The sequence below is a fragment of the Lepus europaeus genome, chromosome 6 (genome assembly GCF_033115175.1).
Source record: "Lepus europaeus isolate LE1 chromosome 6, mLepTim1.pri, whole genome shotgun sequence".
In the NCBI taxonomy this organism is placed as follows: domain Eukaryota; kingdom Metazoa; phylum Chordata; class Mammalia; order Lagomorpha; family Leporidae; genus Lepus; species Lepus europaeus.
In genome coordinates this window covers 132,188,497-132,206,575 of record NC_084832.1, presented here as the reverse complement: position 1 = coordinate 132,206,575, position 18,079 = coordinate 132,188,497, and positions in this window count along the sequence as shown.

The window sequence follows — 18,079 nt, the reverse complement described above, 5'->3', positions numbered from 1 at the left end:
CCCACCCCTTAACCAGGAGTCTCAATACTGTTCATTCATTCATTCCATTCCACATACCTGAAAGTGAAGCCTGGAACGTAAATAACATGCAAATCTGCGGCTCTCTGGCACTTTTAAAGCCCAAACCTGTCTGTGAAGCTGGGCAGAGAGCCCTTCTGAGGCCAAAGCCGCCAGCCAGGCTCCAGCCCACCCTGCCGGCTGGCCCCTTGTCTGTGTTGCTCCCACCCTTCCCTGTAGCACGTCCTCAAAGAAGTGCTTCCCACTGGCTCTGCCTGGAACTCTCAGGAGAGTGAAACCCAAGAAATTGCCAGCTTCTCAAAACTTTCCCAGAGGAGAGCCCTGTGGTGTCGGGCAGTCTAATGATTTGGGGGGCATAATTGTGATTTTTTTTTAGCATTAGCAATTGGAGAGTGAGGATCTGATTCATGAATGTGGTTACAGAAACCCATGCCTGCCTGGGTCTGAATGGCCCTGCCTGTCACCAGACAGGCAGTGGGAGCCTGGCTGACAGGCATCAGAACAGCCCCCACCTGCACCCTGGGTGCCTGCTCTCTGGGAGCACGGTGCCCTCTCCTCACCTCCCTGTGTCTGCCACCACTGGCCAGTGAGCAATGCCTGGTTGGGGGGTGAGGGCTGCGAGGGCTCCCTGGCTCGCTGGGAGCCAGGCTGGAGTGCCTCCCAGGGCCCCTGCAGTCAAAGCTCCCACTGGGCAGGGGTGGGAGATCGGCCCCAGTTCTCAGGCTCCATAGCTTCCCTGCACTCACTTGTTCACCACAGTGCTTCCTGGCATTTGACTTGCTGTTTTGCTTCCCCCATGTGTCACTGCTGTGTTCATTGCGTGTCCTGCGTGTCTTAGCAGCTGACAGAATTGTGACAGGGTGATGGAGGCGCTCTGGGCGGCCTCGCTTCCCTTCGGGCTGGTTCCATCCATCTCCAGGTTCTTGGCTTCTGTGTCTGGTTTACAGGGCACCCTATCTCTGGGTCACTGGCTTCAGGTTCATTGTCCACTTGGCAGAGCTATCTTCCATTAGTGTGAATGATTGCAGTAAATGTTTATTGAGGCCTGGCCTCAGACCTTTAACCCACCAAGCCTCTGACGCAGGTGCTGCCAGCACTGAGACTAAGTTTCCCAGAGTCACAGGAGCATAGGACTGCCAGTCCTTCAAAGCCCAAGGGTCTCTGCTTCCTGGCTTGGACTTCCAAGGGCGCTCCTGAGTGAAGGCAGAGGACTCCACTGTTGTGAGCCGGGGCGGGCCTGCCTCCTGAGATCCACATGGTCCCCCCTTCTTGGCACTTGTCACCGTGGTCTGGAGAGCAGAGTGGGGTACAGAGATTGCTCTGCCTTTGGACCCCCTTTTCCTCAGCTTCTCCAGACAGGAAGCCCCTTCCCCTCCCTCTGGTCTTCAGCACTCAGCGAAACCGGGGAGGTGGAGGCATGGCGTGCCCAGATGGGATGGGGCATGTTTGGGGACCACCCCCCCATTCCTCAGCTCAGAGTTTTCTCCAGATTTCCTCCCGCTTTGAGAATCTCAGGAATGCAGAGCACAGTGCCCTCCCCCCTCCCACTCCACATCCCGACCTCTGCCCCTAGAGGTAAGGGAACTTGGTTCTAGCTGGAGACTGGGGGCAGCGAAGCAGGGGGAAAAGGGGGTTGTCATGCACCTCTTTCAGTGAAGAAAGACACTCTTGACCCACTTCCCCCAGATCAGTCTGCGCTTTCACCCTCCCCCTCCCCAGTGGCCTCCGCACTCCCACCCGCCACCAGGGGAGGCCTCTCTTGATGGTAATTGCTCCTAATTGTCTCCCCTGCTCACTGACCAAGCCTTTCCTTGCTTGCCTGAGCCAACTCCTGCCTCTGCTCACACAGAAAGAGGCCCTGTGAGTCTCAACCCTGCCTTCTAGACTTGACCCAGAAGGACTCCCAAGGCTGCCTGCCCAGGAAACTGTGGCCCTTGGGAGCTCTGAGCACTGCCTCCCCTGAAGATCTCTGCATCGCAGCGGGGAGGGGACCACAGGAGCCTCCATGCACCACAGCTCTCGCCTTGGTGATATGGGCTGCCTGTTCCCCATCTGCCAACCTAGTCCCACCCAGGGGGCCAAACTCTGCCCAGTCCCTGTGCTGCTGTTCTTGGTCCCAGCCATAGTGATGAGAATTCTCCCAGAACTTGAGACTGTCAGTCACACGTGTGCACACACATGCACTCATGCACGTGCAAACTCCTATACACGCACACACACTCAGGCACACAAGTGGCTTTGTGTGGCTCCTTCCTGGTGCCCCCAGCTTCTGGATGAGTGCCATGGTAAATAGTAGTAGGGCTGGGGATGGGGCTGGAGGGTGAATGTGAGGGAGAGGAACCCTAGAGACTGGGGTACTGTGCCTTTCTCCTTCAGGGTGTGCTGGCAATGCTTCATTCTACACCTCTCCCCAGGCAGGTAGGTCCCTGGTGGTCCAGAGCTCTTAACAATCCTGTCTACCTCTAGAAAAGGATCTGGGGGAGTCAGCCAGAGAATGGAAGACACAGAAATGTTATTCATTCATTCAGTGAATACTGACTGAGTGCCTACTAAATGCCTGGCCCCTGTTAGGTGCTGGAAACGTCCACATCGCCTCGTCCAAGCACAGTATTCCGGCCCCAGCCAGAGTCCAGTTCGATGGTACCTGGCACGCCCAGCATCCTGAGCCCCGCATCAGGCTCTCCCCCAACTCATCACCACTTTTCCCAGCAGCAGAGCTCATTTCAGGAAGCACTTCAGCCTCTGCAAGAAGAGGTCTGGGAGGCTGGTATTGTGGTGTGGCTGGTTCAGCCACCGCCTGCGAGGCTGACGTTGCATACAGGCACCAGTTCGAGCCCTAGCTACTCTATTTCCACTCCAGCTCCCTGCTAACATGTCCGGGAAGCAGCGGAAGTGGCCCAAGTGCTCGGACCCCTGCTACCCACATGGGAGTCCTAGATGAAGCTTCTAGCTCCTGGCTTCGGCCTGGCCCAACACTGGCCATTGTGGCCATTTGAGTAGTAAACAAGTGGATGAAAAATTCTCTCTCCTCCTCTCTCTTTAATTCTACCTTTCAAAGATATAAATAAATCTTTAAAAAAAAGAAGTAGTAGACAGGATGGAGAAAACCCAGTTTTTTGCTGGTTGCAGACCTGGGGAGCCTCAGAGGCATGCCTTACTTGTTTTTGGCTCGGGAATGGGATGGCTGCACCTTCTTCATCTGGGACTCTCCCATGTTTGAGCCAGGGGTCAGATTAGAATGTCTATATGGATCTAATAGTATTTATCCATCTTCCCATCAATTCACCCATCCACCCACCCATCGTATTTCCACCTATCTACCCATCTAGATCTCTCCCAATATCTCCATTCATCCACTTATCCATCTGTCTATCCAGTCACCCAGTTATCTCCCCACCCATCCATCCATCCATCTATCCATCTGTCCACCCACCCGTGTACCCCATCCCCCCTCCATCCATCCGTCTGTCCATCTGTCTACCCACCCATGTACCCCATCCCCCCTCCATCCATCCGTCTGTCCATCTGTCCACCCACCCATGTACCCCATCCCCCCTCCATCCATCCGTCTGTCCATCTGTCCACCCACCCATGTACCCCATCCCCCCTCCATCCATCCGTCTGTCCATCTGCCCACCCACCCATGTACCCCGTCCCCCCTCCATCCATCCGTCTGTCCATCTGTCCACCCACCCATGTACCCCATCCCCCCTCCATCCATCCGTCTGTCCATCTGTCCACCCACCCATGTACCCCGTCCCCCCTCCATCCATCCGTCTGTCCATCTGTCCACCCACCCATGTACCCCGTCCCCCCTCCATCCATCCGTCTGTCCATCTGCCCACCCACCCATGTACCCCGTCCCCCCTCCATCCATCCGTCTGTCCATCTGTCCACCCACCCAACCATCCACCACCTACTCATCCACCGCTCAGCTACCCATCAGTCTTCCTATCCATCTACCCATCCATCTATCAATCCATCTCTCCATCCACATGTCTACCAAGCCTATTCATGCATCCGGTCTATTCTTTCCTCGCTTCTCACCTCTTCTTTTGGAACCTACTCTGTACCAGGGACTAGGAGAGAGGGGAGGATATGTATGGTTGCTGGTCTTTGTAGACCTGGCTTTTGTTCTCTGGAATGACGCTGAGCCACAGCTACTCCCTCAGAACCCAGGTCTCCCTTCTCACCTTGTGTGAAAGATCTCACAGTGGGTGACTTGAAGTCCTGAGCCAGAGGCCACTGGTAACAAGGAAGGGAGGCCAGGCTAGCGGTTGGAGGAGTGAGGAAGGCACCTAGCCAGGCCACTGAGCCCACACTGTGGTTTGGCTCCTCTGGTGAAAAACATAGGAAGCTCAGACAACTGTCTCCCTGTGTCCTGAGCTCTGAGTTGCCCCCAGACAGGAGGCACTCCACTAAAGGAACCATAGCCAAGGGCAACAGCAGCCCAGGCCCAGAGAGGACTGGAAGGGAGTGGAAACACAGGGACCAGGAGAGGACTTGAACCGGTCTGTCCAATGCAGGCACAAGAGTGCATGTGAGGCCTGTTGGCGGGACGGAGGAGTTAGTGTGCACCCCGGGAGCTGCAGGTGCAGCAGAAGAGAGAAGGACCTCACGGACCCACTGCATGAAGGCAGACACACTCAGCGCCAAGCTGAGGCAGCCAGGGAAACAAACAGGACCTGCCTTCTGGAATCTGTGTGTTATCTGAGGATTCTTCCCCAAAAAGTGCCCACCTGGATACCAGGAGGCTGGCAATGGAGCTGGGGAGAGCAGGCTGTGGCAGCACTGACGGTGTGGGGGATGCAGCTGAGAGCTCAGGCCTCTGTGATTTCTTTCTTCTGTGTCTTCTTCATTCTAAACTCGAGGACTCTGAGTTGTTTGGGCTTCTCTGGGCCTCTCCTCCCCTTTCCACATATGGCTGAGGATGAGTTAATGGGACCTTCACACACAGAGCTCACACAGCCTGAGGACAGAGGCCCATTCATCCCAGGAACACCGCGGCCCCTCTCCCAGACTGGCTTGCAGTCCTGGTCCTGTGCCACCCACACGCGCAAGTGAGGGACGTGCGCCTCGCACACGTGGCTGTGCTCTCGCAAAGCCACACGCGAGCCCTTCTGGGGCCCTTCTCCCCCAGGTGCTGGGGCTCTGGCCTCTGCTTTGCCCTTCTTAGTCCCTTTCGCCCAGCCTTGGACCCCAGGACCTCAGGAGCCTGCTGGGGCACTGGCAGAGCTTAGCAGTGCCCAGGAGCAATTCTCAGGTTCAAGTCAGGCTGTGCCGCTGGCAGCCATGGGACTCCACGCAGGTTGTTGCCACTCTGGATTCCAGACTCTGGGGAGATGGGAAGGCCACCTGCGCCACGGAGAAGCCCACAGGGGTGATATGGAGACACGGGCCCCACCTTCTGCTGGAAATGGCTGTCCTAATTTTAGCCAGCATCCTTTCCTTTATTGAAACTTTTTTTTTTTTTTTCATTTTACTTGAAAAGCAGAGAGACAGGGATCTTCCATGTACTGATTCACCCCTCAAATGCCTGCAATAGCTGGGGCTGGCCCAGGTTGAAGCCAGGAGCCAGAAACTCCATCTGGGCCTCCCACCTGGGTGGCAGGGACCCAACCACTTGAGCCACCACCTGCTGCCTCCCATCCCACGGTGTGCCTTAGCAGGAATGCCGGATCAGAAGCAGAGGCAGGACGTGAGCCCAGGCATTCTGATAGGACATGTGGGTGTCCCAAGTGGTGTCTGAAGTGCTTCCCCTAGCTAGTGCCTGGAAGCTCTTCAGAATTCAAGAACCGGGGAAGTCCTGATACTTTCCAGGACTCCTAGGAGTCCAGTTCCTTTAGCTCTTTGTCTCTCTAGTCCACAAGTTCATGCAAGGTCAGTGCCAACCTCACCCTCCCTGGTGCCAGAGCTCCCCTCACCGCTCCCTTCCCAGCAGCAGGCTGTGCAGTCACGTGTCCGTGCCTTCCTCTCTCCGCAGACCCACTTGCTGCCCAGGGCTGAGCCCAGCAGGGGCTGTGGGTGGAGGGATGGACAGTCACCGTGATTCCAACATTAGCTGAGCGCCTGCCACGTAACCACCAGCAGAGTGGTGGTAGCATCACTCCCATTGTACAAGTGGGGGGACCGTCCGAGCCTCCACTCCAGAGGGAGAAATGATGACACATTCCCAATGCCGTTTCAGGTGAATTGGGGCACAAGCTGCAGGAGGAACCCCCTTTGGGGAGAAGAGGCCGAGGCCCACCATCTGCTCCAGCCAGCCCTTGGGGTGTGCGGGCAGCGAGGAGGCCGGGGCTGGGCGTCCTGGCTCCACAGAGCGTCTGCCAAGACCTGGCTCAAAGGCCACTTTGTTCCCTGCCTGGGCTTGCACAGGCAGTGCTCCCTCCCCTGGTCCTCAGGGCCCCTGGGTCGCTCCACCAGTGAGCAGGGGGCTCAGCAGAGAGCGGCCATCCCCCCATCCTGGGTTTCTGAGTGGCGCCCAGGGGCCTGCACGCCAGCTGCCCCCAAATCAAACACATTGTACTCCTTTTATGTGACTTGAAAGAGCTTCTCAAATTGTACATGAATATTAATTTGTGATCTGGAGTGACAGAATTTGTTTATTATTAATTATTGAGGGCTCAGGCTTTTCCCAGCCACTCTGCATGCTAGTCAGCCCCCTCCCCCACCCAGTTCCACCCACTGCTGCCTTCTGGTCTCAGGGGTGTCAAAGGACAGGAAAAGCTGAGAGGCTGTCAGCTGGCTTCTTAGTGGGCACCCTGGACTAGGCCACAGCTCTCCTGTCCCCAGACAGGCCCGCAGGAACAGGGTGCTGTGGGTGGAGTCGACTCCACCAGGGAGCAGGGCCTCCTCACTCTTCGCCTTGGCCCTCTGGGCTGAGGTCTGCCACTGTAGGGCAGGTGCCTCCCTGGCTGTGGCTTCATTTCCGGCCCTCTCCTTCCCATCATGAGGAAGGGCACCAGGTGTGCCCACACAGACCCACTTCCTGCGTCCCTGGGCCACTCTCAGAACACCTGTCTCAGGTACCCCCGTCTCCATTCCTGCGCCGTTGTTTTCCCACTCTGGAAGCCTGGCCCAATTCCACAGACCATCCCAGAGACCCCTCCGTGCAGAGCGGCGTGGCAAAGGGCTCTGGGGCGTGTGCCATGAACACGATCTGTAATTAATTTTGACTTTTTAAAAGCATCAAAGCCATCACCCTGGCCAAAGTCAGAACTTTGTGAGGCTTCTTTATTCCAACTTTGCTATTAGTGGTGCTTTGGCTTTAAACACCAGTGCCACTTGGGTGGTATGAATTCAGCTTCCGTGGCTCTGAGGATGTCAGCCCTCAGCCTCACAGGCTGTGTGCTGCAGAAGCACAGCAGCGGCTCTGGGCTGGGGGCCTCTAGCTCAAGTCAGAACTGCGGCTTAGCTGCACTGAGTGTTACCTGCCTGCCTGGCATCTGTCTGCACCACATTTCCAGCTATTTCAGTGGGCTGTGGTGAAGGTCAGATGAGGTTGCCAAGGCCAAAATGGATCATCAGAAGTGGTCACTCCTGTGCATGGAGGGGAGGTCCAGAAGCTTCATGGTGGCCTCTGGTCTGCCTCCTGGACACTGCCTTCAGCAAGACATCCCAGGCCTGCTCTACTTCTGGGCTCAAACTGGCAAGGGTGGTTTCTTGTTGCTGAAATGACTCCTGGTCACATGACAACAGTGGATTAAGTTTGATTCGAGGAGAATTTCTAAAAAGACTTCTTTTGTTTCAGAGACCCAACCCAGGCCTATCGGGGAGAGGACTCTGCCACTAGGAGCCCTGCATCCAGAGCTGGTGGTTCCCTGGGGCTGGGGGGCTGCTCAAGATTTCAGGCAGCCCTCGGCAGGGCAGAGGGGAGCAGGCTGCTGCTCCTGTCGCTGGGGTCACAGTCGCAGCTACAGGTTGGACACGGGCTCTCCTTGGAGGTCTCCAGCACTGTGTTATTTTCAGCGCCTTGCACCAGACCCAACGGCTCTGTCCAATCTCGCTGCTCCGCCTGGCCCTCTTCTGTCTCAGGAACCTCAGGCTCAATGAAGCGCACTGTTCTGTGAAGCCAGCCAAACAGCAGGGCCTCTGTTCCCCAGCTGAGACCCTGGCCTGAAGGCCCGCCTCCGGGAATTCCAGAGCGCTGGAATGTTAGAGCTGGCCAGGACCCCAGCCCTCACCTGGTCCTGCCCCAGCCACTGTACAGATGGAGATGCCTGGGCCCAGGGCAGGCAGGCTTTTCTTGCTAGGCCTGAAGCCTGCCTTGAGCAAACACCAGTGGCCTGCGCAGGAGAGCCTGGTTCTGGGACGGCAGGGCTGGTAGGGACCAGTCAAACCCTCTGCAAAGACAGAGGAGCAGGCCCTGCACCCTGGGTCTTAACTCAGACCTGGATTCAAATCTCACTTTCTTGCTCTGAGAGCTATGAGTACACGATGGTGAGCATGTTGCTTTACCTCTTTAAGCCTCTGTTCCCTTGTCCGTGTTTTGTGTTTTAAGATTTGTTTGAAAGGCAAAGCAACAGAGAGGGGGGGTCTTCTGCCCACTGGATCACTCCCAGACAGCCACAACAACAAGCCGGGAGCCAGACACCCCATCCTGTTCTCCCATGTGGGTGGCAGGGGCCCAAGCACTTGAGCCATCATCTGCTGCCTCCCAGGGTGCACTAGCTGGAAGCTGAATCAGAAGCAGGGTAGCTGGGACTCAAACCAGGCACTCACATGGGATGCTGGCTTTGCAAGTGGCGGCTGAACCTGCTGCACCACAACGGCAGCCACTGTGCCCTGGTCCGTGAGAGCGGGGCTGCTGGTAGCTCCTTCAGAGGCTGGTGTAGGCTGTGAGGAGACGGCGCAGGGCTGCTCCTCTGTCTCGGTCCTCTGCTCAGCTTCAGGGCACAGACACCCGGCTTCTGCAGCCTCCAGGCCCTGTGCTGGCTTCAGGGCACAGCTGTGCTGCCTGGATATGCACCCCCAAGGCAGAGCTTCCTGCAGTCTCAGGTTTTCATTTCTGCTTGCAGGAGTTGCTGCAAGGCATCCTGGACTCCAGCTGCTCTCCCTACTTTGTGGATCTGTGTCACCCCAAGGCCCTCTCACTGGCCCCATCACCTCCCAGAGGAGACAGAGCTTCCTTCCCAGAGAGAAGCTTCAAGGCTGTGTGTCTGACCACCCTCTGGGTCTGTGGGGAGCCAGCCCCCCACAGAGATGAAGGAACCATGAGAGGCTTCTTTTGGCAAAGACACTGCCTTCTAAGTGGGCCTCACTCTTCTGTGGGCCTCCTTGCCCTTTCCAACAGCCCAGGGGCCCTGGTTACCTAAGCCCCCAACACAGACATCCAGGCCAGCACGAGGCCATGGATCTGCCACGGCTCATATCATTTGGTTTACAGATAACAGGATGGGGCTGGAGAGCTGGTCCATCGACAGCACAGCCCAGCAGCACAAGGCCCAGCACAATGGGGCTCCCACTGGCTCCTGGGTGGGAGCCGTGCATCTTGGCCTCATCCAGGCCTGGCCTTGTGCTGCTTTGGGGCTCCTGGTCATTCCTGACACTGCCCAAGCTAGAGCCGAGCCTACCCTGCCTCCTCCCTTGCAATGGGAGCCGCACTGAGCCACCTTCTGGGGCCCACTCTGAGCTTCGTGGCCCCTGCCCTCCATCTCTCTCTCCGCCCACCCCTGCCCTCTGCTGGACTTGATTTCGTCCCCCTCCTGGCCTCTGGGTGTCTCCAGACCCAGTCACAGCTTTGATCTCTTTTTGGCTTCCTCTTTCTTCCCTCTTCAGGTCTCCCTTCCGATGTCCCTGGGTCCGGGAACCAGAGGCTTGGTGCAGGCGGGGGGGGGGGGGGGGGGGGGACGCTCCTGCTACCCCACCCCCACAGCCCTGGCCCAGGTCCTGCCCCTCCTCACCTCAGCCGGCCCCTCCTGGGTGCATGGGGCTGAGGCGAAGGCACAGGGAGGCCGTTAAAGCCTCTTCCCTGGATACAAAAGCTTCTTTCTCCCCCTCGGAGATGAGGTTTCCAGGCAGGTTATTTTTATAGCAGGATCCTTAGAGAAAATAAACACAAGTCGCACACACCAGTCCTCACACCCTCAGCCCCTTCCCTGGAGAGGCCTAGCCTCGCCGCACGGACACAGGCAAGCCGACCGTCCGGCCGTGGGGAGGGGGCGCCTGGGAGGCCCCAGGCGGGCTGGGGGGTCTTCCTGATCTGGAACAGCGTCTGGGCTCTGGGAGTGTAGACTTAACCCCACTCTTCCCAAGCCCCATGCCCACAGCCCTGAGACACTGCAGTGAACACTTGTTACCAGTTCAGTCCTCAGTAATGGCTGCTCTGCCTCGAGAGACAAGAACGCCGCCTACAACAGCTCTCCACGGGGCTGGAGGCGTGGGCTCAGCACCTCAGCCGCAGGCCTGAAGGCTCTGCGGGTCCAGGAAGGGGTCAGGCGCTTGCCCACCAGAGCTCGGCCTTGAAGGCAGAGGTCAGGAACCCAGAGACCTCTCAGGGAAGGTTCCTAGGGCAGAAATTCCAGCTAGGCGATGGGGACAGGCAGGGAGTGGTTCCCAGTGCTGTGGCGGGGGTGGGGCACCCAGCGTGCATCCTGGAGGGCAGGCCGGGCGGCACCTTGTCCCACAGAAGCCCAGAAAGGGCCCTCTCATGGCCAGGCTCGCTGCTGTCTTCTCAAAGCTCCTTTATGAGGAAGCCTCAGGGTTGTTGGTTTTCTTTCTTTTTTTTTTTTCCCCCAAAAACTCATAAATCATGTGCATTCTCTGATAGGCTTGACTCAAATACCTGGGCTCTGTGGTCCTCTGCTCAGTGAAGGCAAACAGTTGTGGAGCAGGGCTGGGCATCCACACAGGCCCACCACTGTCCTGACTCTGGGCGGACCCCTCGTCGCCGGCGGGCCGGGGTGTTCCAGACAGCAGACGCTCACAGCTGCCCTTCAGCAGGCACGAGTTTCCAGGCACGGCCGCAGCTCGCCACGGGCAGCCTTTCGGGACCAGTGGTGCGCTGAAGGGGGCCATTCACAAGTCCTGATGCCGGAGCTAGAGTTCTAGAGAATTCTCCAGGAGTCTGTAGACCCTTCTGGTGTCTGCACCTCCTTGTCTCTGAAACGGACCTAATAATGCAGACTCCCTCCACGTCTTCAGAGCTCACACACAGGCTGCGTGGCAGGGCTGCTACACAGAGTCCAGGGGCCCGGGGATTCCCAGCACCGGACAGGAGAAGCGTGAGGCCCCTCCAGACCAGGCCTTCCATTCCAGCTTCTCAGTCTCCTTCCGACCGCCTCCAGGGCCATTCTTTGTCTCTCATTCTGCTGGAGTGACCTTAGCTGGGGTGTCATGACCTTCCCCCCTGCAGCCCCTCTGAGCTGACACCTGGAATGCGGCTCTGAGCAACCTCCTGCTAATGAGATTTCTCACAAGGCCACAGGCCCTGGAAGCCTGGCTCTGCGGGAGCAAGGGAACACAGGCCTATTTCAGGAGAGGCCAAGGGCTGGGATCCAGGGGGGCCCAGGTTGGAAGCCAGAGGATTTGTGTCTATGCGGCCCCCTGAACAGGACGAAAGGGGCTGGGCACCCAGCCCGGCCTGGCCCGATGGACCGGACTGGTGTGCTGAGTCCCTACATGAGGGCCCATTCGTGGGAGGACTCTGCTCTGCTGCTCCCACAGAGGGAAGGGGCCCTGAGGCCCAGAGGGAGCTGGCTCAGGAAGATGCACCGGGGTCTTGAAAATGCTCACGGAAAATGCACGGTGTGAAAAGCTACACGAATTTCAAAATTTGTGCATCAAATAACTTAATTCCATTTCCATGAGCTTTGTGAAGGCTCTTCTATATGGAAAATACATCATAGGATAGCCCTGGCCAATCAGCAGGCGTCTGTCAAACACTGTCAGTGGCTGGCGCTGCAGCTCAGTAGGCTAATCCTCCGCCTGCAGCGCCGGCACACGGGGTTCTAGTCCCAGTCGGGGCGCCGGATTCTGTTCTGGTTGCTCCTCTTCCAGTCCAGCTCTCTGCTGTGGCCCGGGAGTGCAGTGGAGGATGGCCCAGGTGCTTGGGCCCTGCACCTGCATGGGAGACCAGGAGAAGCACCTGGTTCCTGGCTTCGGATCAGCGCGGTGCGCCGGCTCAGCGCACCGGCCGCAGGGGCCATTGAGGGGTGAACCAACGGAAAAAGGAAGACCTTTCTGTCTCTCTCACTGTCCACTCTGTAAAAAAAAAAAAAACAAAAAAAAAACAAAAAAAACCACTGTCAGTGAACCGCCGCCAATCAAGATACACCTTCAGACACCATAGGTCAGCCACAGCCAATCAGCAGGTGTCTGTCAAACTCCCTGGGAACACCTGATGAAGGCTGCTCTCCAGGCTCTCCCTGTGTGCCCCCTCCACTTCTCCCTGGCCTTGGCTGGAGACAATGACACTGTCGTGCCTCCCTAATCACAGAGGAGGCACTGAGGAGGGCCCAGGCGCATAACTGGCCGACCTGCAGCTCCTGATGCGCCAGTGCGCCCCCTGCAGGTGGGGCTGAGGGAGTTCTCCATGGAGGTCAGGTGGCCGGGCGAGCCCGCGGTGCCCGAGGTGGGGCGACTCCTGCCCACGTGAGGCCCAAGCCCAGCGGACGGTGGCCCGGTGGGTGGGCCGCACCGAGGCCCACAGGCTTCTCCCTTCTCGGGTCTCCCAGAGGTGCGCGGGTGGCTGTCAGCCTGCACCCTTGGGATCCACGTGAGTGCAGTTTTCACCCATGTCCCAGCCCTGTCTCCAGGGTCATGCTGGGGAGGTCCAGCCCCGTGGGGGCCCTGTAGAGGGAGGTGGGAGCTGGAGCTGCCGCAGGCCTTGTTGAGGGCCAAGGCTGACAACTGCGGTGCTGGGGTCCCCAGCGCACAGATTGCCTTGGCCTGGTCTGGCCTGCCTTCTCTCCCCGGCTCTCCTTTTCTTTTTGCTGAAATCAGAGCAGCTTCCGTTTGCAGGGTGCTGCAAGCACTTTATAATATGGGTGCAGGATAGCATCAAAAATTCAGAATTCTGATGCCCCAAGGGGAAAATCCCACACCTGGCCTCCCCTGACAGGTTGCAGTCAGAGTGCAAGCACGGGCACAGGTGTGAATAGGGCAGGGGGGGACAGATGATCTCGTTGGGTCCTGAGTCCCCTGCGTCTGTCCATGTACATGCAGGTATTCCCAAATCCAAAAGCTCTGGAATCCGCGCGCTTCTGGTCCCAGCCATCCCGGAGAAGGGATGCTCGGCCTGTACCTGTGCTGTGCCACTTCGGCAGGTCGGGCAGTAAACAGCTCCATGAGTGCTCAGGCCCAGGCCCAGCCTGGGCACCCTGGCAACCTCAACTTCCTCCTTCTCCTCAGCCCGCAGCAGCTGCCTCCCTTCTCTTCTCTCCCCAGGAACACCTCTGGGGAGTGGAGCCAGCTCCCCGGTGGATACGGTGGATACGGCAGGCCGGTCTGCAGGCCACCCGGCTAAGCTGGGAGGGCAGTACTAGGCCGAGGCTGAGGACGCTGTAGCCACTGTCCTGTCTTCAGGCTAAGGCTTACCAGGCCTTGCTCAAAATTTGACCATCAAAGCTGGTTGCAGCTGGAAGCACAAACTTCCCACAAGCCCCTTTAATAGTGTCCCTTGCTTTGTTTGCTTGACTTATCAAGAGGGTTCTACAAAATGATTTTTTAAAAAGAGTTATTTGAAAGGCAGAGTTAGAGAGAAGGAGAGACAGACAGAAATCCTCCTTAGGCTGGTTCACTTCCCAGGTGGTCACAATGGCCAGGCCTGGGCAAGGCTGAAGCCAGGAGCTTCCTCCGGTCTCCCACGTTGGTGGCAGGGCAAGCACTTGAACCATCCTTTGCTGCTTTCCCAGGTCATTAGCAGGAGCTGAATGGGAAGTGGAGCAGCCGGGACTGGAACTCGTGCTTCCCTCAGAGCACCACAGCAGCTGCCTCTGGGTCTGGAGCCTTGTGTAGGGCCCAGCTGTCCACCAGGAAGCAATCGACTGTCAGATTGCTCTGCCCGGTGGCTGCCCTCACGCTGAGTTCATGTGCGGGGGCAGAGAGGGCAGCAGGCTGTGGGTCCCAGGGCTGCGTGGTGCCCTGCACACCTCACGCTGTGCTGAGGTCTGCCTGGAGGGGCTACGAGTCAGGAGGGCCACCAGGGAGAGGTGGCATTGGTGAGGGGACCTCCCAGCTGATGGCCAGTGGGAGGCCCAGGACTCGGGTGCTGTCCTGCAGGCTGCTTGCAGCACGGAGAGGCCCCTGCTCCGGACGGCCAGCCTGGGGCACAGGGGAGGCTTGTTCCCAGCGGTTCCTTCAGGGTCGAGATTCCACCTCAGGTCTCAGCACCTACGGTCATTTTTCTTCCTTGTTTATGTTTCCTGTGGAAAGTCTAAGGAAAACCGTGGAGCATCTTCTGAGTCTGTGCTTGGAAGGGAGAAAATGCGCTCCTTCTCTGCCGAGCAAACACCACACACGCCGGTGCCATCACAGCTCGCACACAGGCTGGCTGCCCAGGCCCTGGGTGGGGTGTGGGGACACAGCCACCTGGGCGGGGGAGGTTTGCCTTGGAAGCAGAGCTTGGAATTTGTGGATTTGCTGCTCCAAGCACTGTGGTGCCGCCTCGGCCCCCTTCTGCGTGGGGAGGTGAGGCCGGGGTAGGTGGGAGGTGATGGCAGTGTCGCCCCCTACCCCCATGCATCCTGTGGTGCAGAAAGGAGGGCAGCAAAGGCCCCTGGAGGATGGGAGAGTGGGGTGAGAATGAAGGGGACCTGCAGCTTCTCTGGGCTCCTCCGGAGGGAACCAGGGGACACTTGTCCCCATAAGGCCAGCGTAAGGACGTGCTCCTGTGCAGTCCCGTGCAGTCCCTGGCAAGGCCTCCCTCACGCCCTCCCTCCTCTCATTTCTTTTTCGAGACAATAACACAGAAGGTGTCCAGGCTCCTGTCACTGTCTTTAACGCCCACCAACTCTTGACCAGTCTTGTTTATGGATAGCTGCTGTCACTCTGCCCCGTCTCTGCACTCCGACTAGAAGGTCTTGAATTAGAGCCTCAAGTGACACCATTGTATCCTCAGATGTTAGAAATATTTTAAATCATTGTGCTCTTATGGACACCCAGGAATCTCTTCTCTCACCTCTTAGAAAGATGCTCCAGGGGCCGGCACTGTGGTGTAGCGGGTAAAGCTGCTGCCTGCAGTGCCGGCAACCCATATGAGCACCGGTTTGAGACCTGGCTGCTCTACTTCCGATCCAGCTCTCTGCTATGGCCCGGGAGAGCAGCAGAAGATGGCCCAAGTCCTTGGGCCCCTGCGTGCACGTGGGAGACCCCAGGGGAAGCTGCTGGATCCTGGCTTCAGATCAGCGCAGCTCCAGCTGTTGCGGTCAGTTGGGGAGTGAACCAGTGGATGGAAGGACTCGCTCTCTGTTTCTCCTTCTCTCTGTGTGTAACTCTGAATTTCAAATAAATAAACAAATATTTACAAAAAAGAAAAAGAAAGACTATCCCAGGCCGGTGCTATGGTGCAGCAGGTAAAGCCTCGGCCTGCAACAAGCCCTCCCTGCTCCGCTTCCGATCCAGCTCCCTGTTGGTGGTCCAGGAGGGCAGTGGAGGTCTTGGCTTCAGACTGGCCCAGCTCTGGCCCTTGTGGCCATTTGGTGAGTGAACAATCAGATGGAAGATTCTCTCTCTCTCTCTCTCTCTCTCTCTCTGTAACTCTGCCTTTCAAATAAATGAACAATAAGAAGATGCTCCTTAGGCCTCAAGGATGCTCTGAAAATCACCGTGGGAGTCAGGGAGCAGCAGGAGCTCATGCGGGCTCTGTTCTGGGGCCTCTGATCTGCAGGCAGTGCCCAGCCCCAGGAGCGATCCCCTCCCTTTGGTAGCTGGAAGCTGTCGCTGTCCCTTCCAAGGAGATGGTGCTCCTGTCCCATCTGCAGCAGTGTTTGGAGGGCACGGCCACTGCGGAGAGCAGTTGGACAGCACCCTACCCTGTGGGCTGGGGAGAGGGACCCCTCTTCTGCACAAGCTCTCCAGGGTTTGCTTGCTGTCAAAGCTGCTAGGTCTCCATGGCTGCTCACGTTTGGTTCCTATGGTATCTATCTATCTATCTATCTATCTATCTATCTATCTATCTATCATCTATAATATATCTATCTATCTATCTGAAGTTTAGAGTGACAGAGACAGAGGGAGAGGCACACAGAGAGATCTTCTATCCATTGGTTTATTCCACAAATGGCCACAGTGTCCAGGGCTGGGCCAGGCCAAAGCCAGGAGCCTGGAATAATGTCTGGGTCTCCAAAGTGCGTGGCAGGGGCCCTCTTTTGCTGCTTTTCCAGGTGCACCAACAGGGAGCTGGATCCCAAGCAGATCAGCCGGGACTCCACTGGTGCTCATATGGGATTCTGGCATTGGCTTAACCTGCTGCACCACGGTGCTGCCCCGCCCCGCCCCTGCCCATGTCTTAACACAGGGACCTGCTCAGTTTCCAGGAGACCTTTAAGTCCCGGGCTGGGGCACAGGGAGCCTGTGGGGTGGGCACCTCCAGTCCAGTGGTTAAAGTGTAAGTTAAGGCTTCAGGAGTCAGCAGAACACAGGCTGCACAAATAGAATATGCTGCCATGAGGAGGTGAAATTCTGTGTTCTCTTTTCATTTTCTTTCGAGAGGAGAGATGGGAGCAAAGCCACTTAGCTGCAGCACTCTGTACTTCCCCTGCCCCACTTCTCCCCACCCAGGCCCCTAGCTTGCCAGTGTCTGGGACCCAGGAGTGAGCTGCGGCGTGGATGCGGTCATGGGTGTGGGGAGGGGCTTTGATGGGCACCACCAACACACTCTGGGATTTCTGGGAGGGATGGCATACCTGGAAGTGGTGGGTTGGTGGGGGGAGACCCTCCCATAAACATCCCAGAACAGCTGGGTAGACACTGGGGGAAGAAACAACAATTTCAAATTGAGGTACTTACCCCATACCTTAAAATGACATCAGCTGCAGGTGAGCCAGAGGTTTAAATGTAGACATTAAACTCTAAAGGAGCACATGTGAAATGTTTCTAAAACACATGAATGAAGCCAGAAGACACAATACGACGATGATGAGTCTGGCCATTGAAAAATAAAATTGCTGGCCGGTGCCGTGGCTTAACAGGCTAATCCTCCGCCTTGCGGCGTCGGCACACCGGGTTCTAGTCCCGGTTGGGGCACTGGATTCTATCCCGGTTGCCCCTCTTCCAGGCCAGCTCTCTGCTGTGGCCCGGGAGTGCAGCAGAGGATGGCCCAAGTGCTTGGGCCCTGCACCCCATGGGAGACCAGGATAAACACCTGGCTCCTGCCATCGGATCAGCGCGGTGCGCCGGCTGCAGCGCGCCAACCGCGGCAGCCATTGGAGGGTGAACCAACGGCAAAAAGGAAGACCTTTCTCTCTGTCTCTCTCTCTCACTGTCCACTCTGCCTGTCAAAAAGTAAAAAAAAAATTGCTGGCATGGCAACTGGATGCACACTGTGAGGAAAATCAAAAGACAGCAACAGAACCACGCAGAAGCACCCAGTCTTCTGATAGAGGGGAGCTGGCCCTCCGGGTAATGGCTCCACGGAAGGCAACTGAGAAAGGGCCAGCCACACTACAAAGCGGACAGCAGCCCAGGGGCTCCAGGACACCAAAGGAAACCAATACCAAAGAGCAAATGTGGATTTCAGCTTCCAGGATTCGGGAATTTTCGCCCTTTGGTTTGCCGGTGGCCACAAGGTCTGTGTCCTGTCGGTGTTGTGTTGTGCATGGGTGCTGTGGAGGGTCAGCAGTGCCTCTCACACTCTTCGCTGCACGTCAGTTTGGGCCCAGCAGTTCTGCTTCCAGCAAATTATTCCACAGATACACTTTGCTGTGTAAAACAACATAAAATAATACATTTTATTATCAATGCATTATTTTATTTTATTTTTTTAGAAGATTTATTTTATTTATTTGAAAGACAGAGTTACAGAGAGAGATAGAGACAGAGAGAGAGGTCTTCCATCCATTGGTTCACTCCCCAGATGGCTGTGTCACCTGTCTGCATGTGGTGGGTATGTGGCGGCTCTTGT